The sequence below is a fragment of the Archocentrus centrarchus genome, chromosome 18 (assembly GCF_007364275.1).
Source record: "Archocentrus centrarchus isolate MPI-CPG fArcCen1 chromosome 18, fArcCen1, whole genome shotgun sequence".
NCBI classification, from domain to species: Eukaryota; Metazoa; Chordata; class Actinopteri; order Cichliformes; family Cichlidae; genus Archocentrus; species Archocentrus centrarchus.
In genome coordinates, this window is record NC_044363.1 from 8,257,684 (window position 1) to 8,265,772 (window position 8,089).

Here is an 8,089-nt window from a genome sequence, read left to right on the forward strand (position 1 = left end):
GGCGAGCAGGATCCTGTGATGGACACACAGCTTCCAGACCAGCAGTTCATGATAATGTTCATGATAAGATGGTACAGTCAGCCTTGGTTGCCAGGATACCAGTTCATACAGGTCACAGCACGGGGCGGGGGTGAAGAGCATCTGTTTACATAACAGCTCCAAGAGGCGATTTAGATAGACAGCATCCAAGGCCGCCTAGGAGCCAAATTCCAAATACTGCAATTGTTTTGGTTCAGACTGTACTGATTAATTTGTTGACAGCCTTCAGCCAGTTGAGGTGGTTCAGGCATCTGACTAGAATGGGCATCTCTTGGGTGAGGTGTTTCGGGCATGTCCTACCAGGAGGAGGCCCCGGACACACTGGAGAGATTATAACTTTCGGCTGGCCTGGGAACACCTTGGGGTCCCAAGGTGGCTGGGGGGAGGGAGGCCTGGGCTTCTCTGCTTAGACTGCTGCCCTCGCAACCCTGGCCCCTGATAACTGGAAGAAAATGGATGGAAATTGAAATGGTTTTGCAAGCGTAGGTTATGTGTATATAATACAGTGGGCACAAGAGAGTAAAAACACTCTGGGATGTCCCACATTTAGCATGACAATAAAGATCGTACCAGTCACAGACCACTGACATCGGGAATACTGTTAGCTACAGTATGTACAGATGCATCAGTGGATGATGTAGCATGTAACTAATTAATATAAGTAGACAGGAAATATATATACAATTTTTTTAAATACAGGAGCAGTTATACTGAAACTTTCTGGTTGAACACTGTTGGAAACTTGTTAACATTAATTACAGATTACAGAGAAGATCTGAGTTTGAATGTCACTGATTGAGACTGATTCCTGTGGTTTTGTCTCTTGCAGAAGGAAGTAGAGAATGCTTGGATGACATGAAGTGTGAGACTAAGCTCCCATCTGTCTGTGGCTATATTATCATGTGATCTCTCATCTAATGCAGTCCAGTACATCATCAATCAAAACACCGATGTCTCTCTACCACTGTGTCATTCTCCATATTCCTATTCCTATTATTTCTGCTTCAAAAATATGTCAAATTAAAATTTCTGCAAATTAAAACACTTAAGCATTGAAAACAAACTAGTGGTCTTTGATTGTGTTACGTCTACACTTCTGTTATAGTCATAGAACAACATACAGTCATCTTTAGTTTAAGCCTATACTAATTTGATACATGTCCTTTGAACATCTCTTGTGAAAGTGACTGAGAATAAGAAAAACTCCTTTTTAGGAAGGAAAAAAAAAACCCAGCAAAACAGATTTCAATCAAATAATTCCTGCTATAAAGTAATTCAGTATATTACTCGTGTGAACTATAATTATGGTTATGGTTTTATTGACATATGACAAAACATCCTCTATACAGTGAGACATGCTTCCCTGGATTTGTGTGTATTTAAATTATCATTTGTTCATGAAGTGTTTATATATTATTACATGGACATAAAGGATAGAACATAAGAGAACTGAGAGAGAGGAGAAAGATCACCATGTGGCTGATGAAGACCACCCAGAACTGTGAGCTGTTACCAAGACAGGTAAGCAGTGTCTATGCTACAGCTTTCCAGCAGGAAAATGATGACCACACTAGCTAACGCCTCCCCAATGTCATCACAAGAAGAGAGCGAGCACTGGTGAATGACCAGTAAGTGTTAAAACTAAATACGGCACTATGACAAAATGAAGGTTGTTTCTGTCTCACTCTGGAAAAAATATCTGTAGAAATGATTCTCATAAGTTTTTGGAAAGTCCGTATGGAACTGTCTTAGATTAACCCACTCTAATTTGTCAGCTGAACCTCTTTAAAATGCTCTCTGTTGCCTTATTTTTCTCATTGTTGCTTTGATGCTTTCTCTTCTCGTCTGTCTTCATTCAGTGTCATTGCTCACACTGTTGGTGGGAGGAAATCACAAAGGAACACAGACCAACACTAACACAAGGAGGATGTCCCTGTGGAATTAAGTCTCAACTCACTGGACAGTTTTATCACCTACTAGTGTGAAACCTGTATATTATATTCATTCATTACACACAGACTGATATATTTCAAATGTTTATTTCTTTTAATTTTGATGATTATAACTGACAACTAATGAAAACCCCAAATTCAGTATCTCAGAAAATTAGAATATTACTTAAGACCAATACAAAAAAAAGGATTTTTAGAATGTTGGCCAACTGAAAAGTATGAACATGAAAAGTATGAGCATGTACAGCACTTAATACTTAGTTGGGGCTCCTTTTGCCTGGATTACTGCAGCAATGCTGCGTTGTATGAAGTCGATCAGTCTGTGGCACTGCTCAGGTGTTATGAGAGCCCAGGTTGCTCTGATAGTTGCCTTCAGCTCTTCTGAATTGTTGGATCTGGTGTATCTCATCTTCCTCTTCACAACAGCCCACAGATTTTCTATGGGGTTAAGGTCAGGAGAGTTTGTTGGCCAATTAAGAACAGGGATACCATGGTCCTTGTTTCATCATTTTTGGCTAAAAACGTTCTGAGCTGTAATGCTAACAGGCAGACAAACAGGGCTGAAAACATATAAACCTATTGGTGGGTGACGTAATAAGGAAAGAAGCATTTAGTGCACATTACAGAGCTGTGCTGCAGAAGTTGTCTGCACACCTGTTTTTATCATATTTTGTCATGTTGCTGCCACCTACTGGGAATAGAACATATTGTAACTTATAAAATTATATGACTACACTTCACTACAGCTTATTCCAAACAAGAGGACTGCAGCAGTGCGTCTCCTTCACAGTGGTGGTGTTTAATTAGTATTGCAAACTTAATGTTTGTAACACTTTGTAAGCAGACCACGGAAGCCTCCCTGATCAGGCTCCAGTAACAGGTTTTTAGCTCTGTTGGCTTTCACTGCAGGGCATCATCCTTCTCTGGACTGATTCCTCCCTGGACAACATTGATTTCAGATGATGTGTTGGTTTCTATAATATTGATGTTTTCCAGGAATGGATTGTTACCCCTGACACAACCCCCAACCTTGAGGACCAGGGTGCAAAATTTCAGTCTGGCCTCTACCGCAAATACCTGCTCTGGATGGATGAACCTGCTGTGAGCACAATGCTCCTCCTGATATAGCTCTGGGTGTCATCAAGACACTCAAACCACCACACCACGACAAGGTAAGTGCAACAACTAGTGTGAGTGTGCTTTGGATAAAGCATGTGAAGATTTCACTATGAAATGAGACGTTATTAAGATTAATTGAGTTACACAGATTGAGCTACACAAAAACACCATCACTAGAATAAAAGCCCTAAAATACACTATTATCCTAGGTATGATACCTCTGTATCCATTACAGATACAGACGATATCCCGAAGAACGCACACCAGATCTTTGCCAGATACGTTTTTGGAAATTTCTCTGTAAACGGACAAACAGACTCTGAATGAACATCCATTAAATATCCAGATAACATCCATTTAAACATCTGTGACAGATCAGATCTTGCTGTATTCTCTCCGGAAAAATTATGGATATGTTGGAGATTTATAAAGTTACCGGACAGGAAGTGACAGAATAGCTACCTTATATTATATCATCAACAATAGTGAATATATTTGATATCATATATTTGAATCAGTTTTAAGAAATCAGTGCTGTAGTTGTGCGTAACCCTCCCTGTGGTAACATCACGGATCACAAACAAATCACTGTTCAGAATGGGTTTTGAGTTAGAATGTGTTTAGGATTTTGCAAAAAAGGAAACTAGATCTGCGTACTGTGTCTAACTTAGTAAAAGATTTTGCCAAAAGAGCATTTGATACAGTTAATTCACTCAGAACACCAAGAATTTGGTTCACAAAATAGAGATTATTGCTTTACCAGTTCAGAAAAAAAATCTGTAAAACCGATGTAGACTCACACTTACATGCAGCAGTTTTATATCATATCAGTTTGAGAGTCAAAACAAGAAGCTTGTTTGCATACAGACAGCCGTTATTTTGCATCATTTGTGCTATTGGTGTTGTGACGCAAAGCAGCTGACAATATTGCTTTCTTTTTTTTTCTCTTTAGACTCTGAACAGCTTGTTCTGTCAAAATTGCTAGTGTGGCTCTTTAAAACACGTGTCCTTTAGGTGCCCGTCATACCCTGGGTTATGTCAGTCACCCATTCCCAAATCCTGATTTTTAGCGAGCAGTACTGTTCTTCTGAAAGTGTCATGGTTGTGGGCCAGTGGCCCAGTGTGTTGAGTTCCTTTTTGTGTTGTGTTGTTTTGTTTCAGGTTGTGTTTCTGATAGTTTCTCAGTTTGTTGTTTGGGTGTTCTGTCTATTTAGTTATTTGTATGTTATTCTGGTTTCTCTTCGTTTATTTTCCTGTCGGTTTTGTTCCCGTGTCTTGGCCCTTCTGTGTTTAGTTTCCCTTCCTGTTGTTTTAAGTGAAGTGTGATTCCCTCTGTCAGGTTTTCTGTTAGGTCTCTGTGTGTGTTATGTTTGGTCACTTCCTGTTTTATTTTGATAGTCTCATATTCCTTGTGCTTTGGGTTTAGTTTTGCTTCCCTTTCTCTGTGTAATTGTGGTCAGCTGTCATCCCACCTGTTGTCATTAGCCCTTGTGTATTTATAATCTGTTTCTGTTGTTGTTGGGTGCTAAGTCATTGTTAACGTCTAGTTTGATGTCCCAGCTGTGTGTTTAAAGTTTTCAAGTTTTGAGTTTTGAAGTTTCAATTATTTAGCTTTCGTGTAGCTGGCCCCAGACCAGCCTTGTCTAAGCTGACAATAAAAGTGAAATACAAATACTGCTCTCGCCTTGTGTCCTGCATTGAGGTCCTCCCTGCCTTCCACCAGCCTAACCATGACAGAAAGGGTTTGCTACAACACAAATCTCACATTTCTTCTAAACATATCCCAGTTATTTTATTTTATTTTTCTTTTGCTGAAACACTAAAACTGAACATGATATTTTGTCTCTCTGCTCTCTTGTGTACTGTGGTGCTGGATCAGCAAGTTGTGTTAACTTTCATGCTGGAGACCCAAGTTGGAGCTTATACTCATCATAATTTTTCACACAACAAATATCATCAATGTTATTAATTATAAATATATTGCTTAGCTTGGTTAACCCTAGAACACTAACGTTAAAATTAGTAACACCATCACTAACGTTGGGTATATTTTACCCGGTATAAAATTCCAGATAAAATATAGTTTTCATCAATTTATTTTAAAAGTACAACAATGTATGACAAGTTTTGGAACCCTTCTTTAATTTTACAACATAAAACATCACATAAAATTTTAAAAAGGTACCATGGATGACCCTATAAAAAAGCAGAAAAATTGTTGGAAAATCAGGTAATCCTCAACAGGTAATGTCCTAACAAAAAAATAATACTGCTGGGAACTTGGTCTTTGGTCCACCCATTCCTGGGACATGTGAGCCCTGTCTGGTAAAGGCACAGTCTTCCTGCATCACTGATAACTGTGGGAGAGCTAGACAAAAAATGGCATTTTTTGAGAAGGGGAAAAATTACCAAATTCTTTTTATTATTATGATTTTTCTTGGAAATTACCATTAAGTGATATTTATTAACTGCCATTATACTAATTAAGAATTATATGCAAATTCTGGGACCACTCTGACTTACTGTATGCCTTACATGCAGTCAGTACAGGCAGGGTAGTAATGGCGAGGGCACACTGGTCGACGGCAGACATGACACCTATGTTGTGTCTTCCTGTCCGAACCTGTGGGGCAGTCAACACACCTCACTGAGGGACCTCCGCTTTCTGCTGCCACTGGTCCAACCTTGCTAGCAGTAGTGCCAGGTTTAGGGATGTTGCAAACACTGCAGATGAGGATTCTGAGTTAACGGGACAGACTTGAAGAGGGGAGCCTCTGCTCTGCCCATGGCTTGATGAGTGCCATTGCCAAAGCCTGCATATACTTCCTCCTCTTCATTGGTGTGTCACCTCTCTTCAAGGCATTCTTGTTGTGAATGATCTATTAGTTTATCACACCAGTGTTCATCATGCCATATAGCGCACACAGTGGCCACACAATGTGGCCAATCTGAATGTTGTTTCCCTTGAAAAGTGCAAAGAGCGCCTGTTTTAAACACACAAACACTAACATCGGGTAAATTCCACCCATAAAATATGTTACTCTCTATCACTAACGTTGGGTGAAAATCACCCGAAGCATTCCTATTGAAAAAACCATAGATGGGAGGAGGGAATCAACCATAATGACATCAATGAGCACCCTGAAGCTACCCAAAGTCCCATGCAACCCAGACAGCAGCAACACAATGAAAATCACATGACAAAAATTGTGTGGGTGAAAATCACCCGGCGTTAGACTTCTAGGGTTAATTCACTGCTTGTCAATTTACAGAACAGTAATACAATAAGCAAATGTTATGTGAGCCATCTCGCCTACGTTCCATCACCTAAACAAAGTAGTGCCAGTATAAAAGTTGAATTTGTCTATTTTTAATAAAATATTAATTAGCTTCAATTTAAATTGATAGACTCCATCTCCATCCATCCCCCCATTCTCTTTCGCTTATCCTGACTCCAGCTCCAGTAATCTGACAGTCTCCTTTGAGAGGCACTTGGTCACAGTGGGAAGGAAAAACTCCCTTTTAACAGGAAGAGATCTCTGATAGAACCAGGGAAGGACAATCAAGGCAATTTTGAAGTTGATAGCAACAACATTGCTCAAAAAAAGTGGGGAAAGGGCAATTTGTTCATGTTTACCACTTCGTAGCATTCCGTCTTTCAGCAGTATTCCTTTAATGTATGGGAATTAAGGAAACCAGCTGCTGGACTTCTGTGTTCTTGTCCCATTCAATTATTTGTTGATTTTTCCAAGAATCCCAACTATCCAAACTTTTCTCAGTCTCAGTGACCTTTGTGTTGTTCTTTGTGATGACATAGTGCAGCATGAATTCTGTTCTGTAAGGGCACTAGAGGGAAGCCATCGTATCATAATGGCATCTGTGTGAATTCCAATGAGATGTTATTTTCTAACAGTGGAAATTCCAGTATAAACAGCCAGTACAAAAAAATGTTAAAAAGTTCTCTCTCTGACCATAATGAATGGTTTTAGTTACCTTGATCCTATCTAAAAAAAAAAAAAAAAAAAATTACTGAAGTTATCACATTGTGGCTTGTGTCTGAGCTTTACATGTACAACTCCCAAGAAGAAAAGATAACACTTTATAACTTGTTTCCTGTCATTTGTACAAAATTTCCACAATTTTGTTGTTTTGTTGACTATGCAACAATCTGTTGTTACTGCAAGTATTTTATAAAGTAGTTTTCCATTTTTAGCAAGCCAAAGCAGCATCTAAACTCAGCCAAACACTACTTGGAAAGCAGGAATGCTTTTTCCAGTGTTTTTTTTTTTCTTTCACTCTGACCAAGTCATAATATTACATGAAGGCACAGTTCTTATTTTGAATAGTGCAATAGTTGGGCCAATATGGTTCCACAAAAAACATTAGGTTTGTGTAAGTGACCTAAATAGCATTAAAACTAACAGCTAACTTAATATTTCAACTTGGAGATAGTTTGTCTAACTTTACCTGAAAGAAGTTAATAAGTTGAGTAAATGTAAAAGCATGATTTATAAAAAAGTTCAGTCATCTTAATATTTTGAATCTTCTACATGTTCTCTTAAATAAATACATGTAGCATAATAAAGTTCCAAATTTGCCCAACTTTTTCTTTTTAAGGAGGTGAGAAAACTCAAAGATGCACAGCCTGTCTTCATGACTTCAATTAATCCAAGTGCTGCAAATGTTGTTTGTAAAAATAAAGTTACCCAACAAACCTTGAAAGACTTGAACCCCTCTTTATCAAAGTAACATTTTAAAAGTTAGCAGCATTCCTAAAACAATGTTCTGATGTTGGGTAGGTAAACCTTAGCATACTACTGCCTGTCAGTGTTGCTGCATGTTGGCACACTGAGACGCAGACATCTTCACTGGACGGACACTATTAATTCAAATATTTGTGGAGAAGTTTTTCTTAGGTAGGGTTATGTAGGGCACTCACAAGAGAGACAAAACACAGTTTACTGTGTTGAGACCGAATA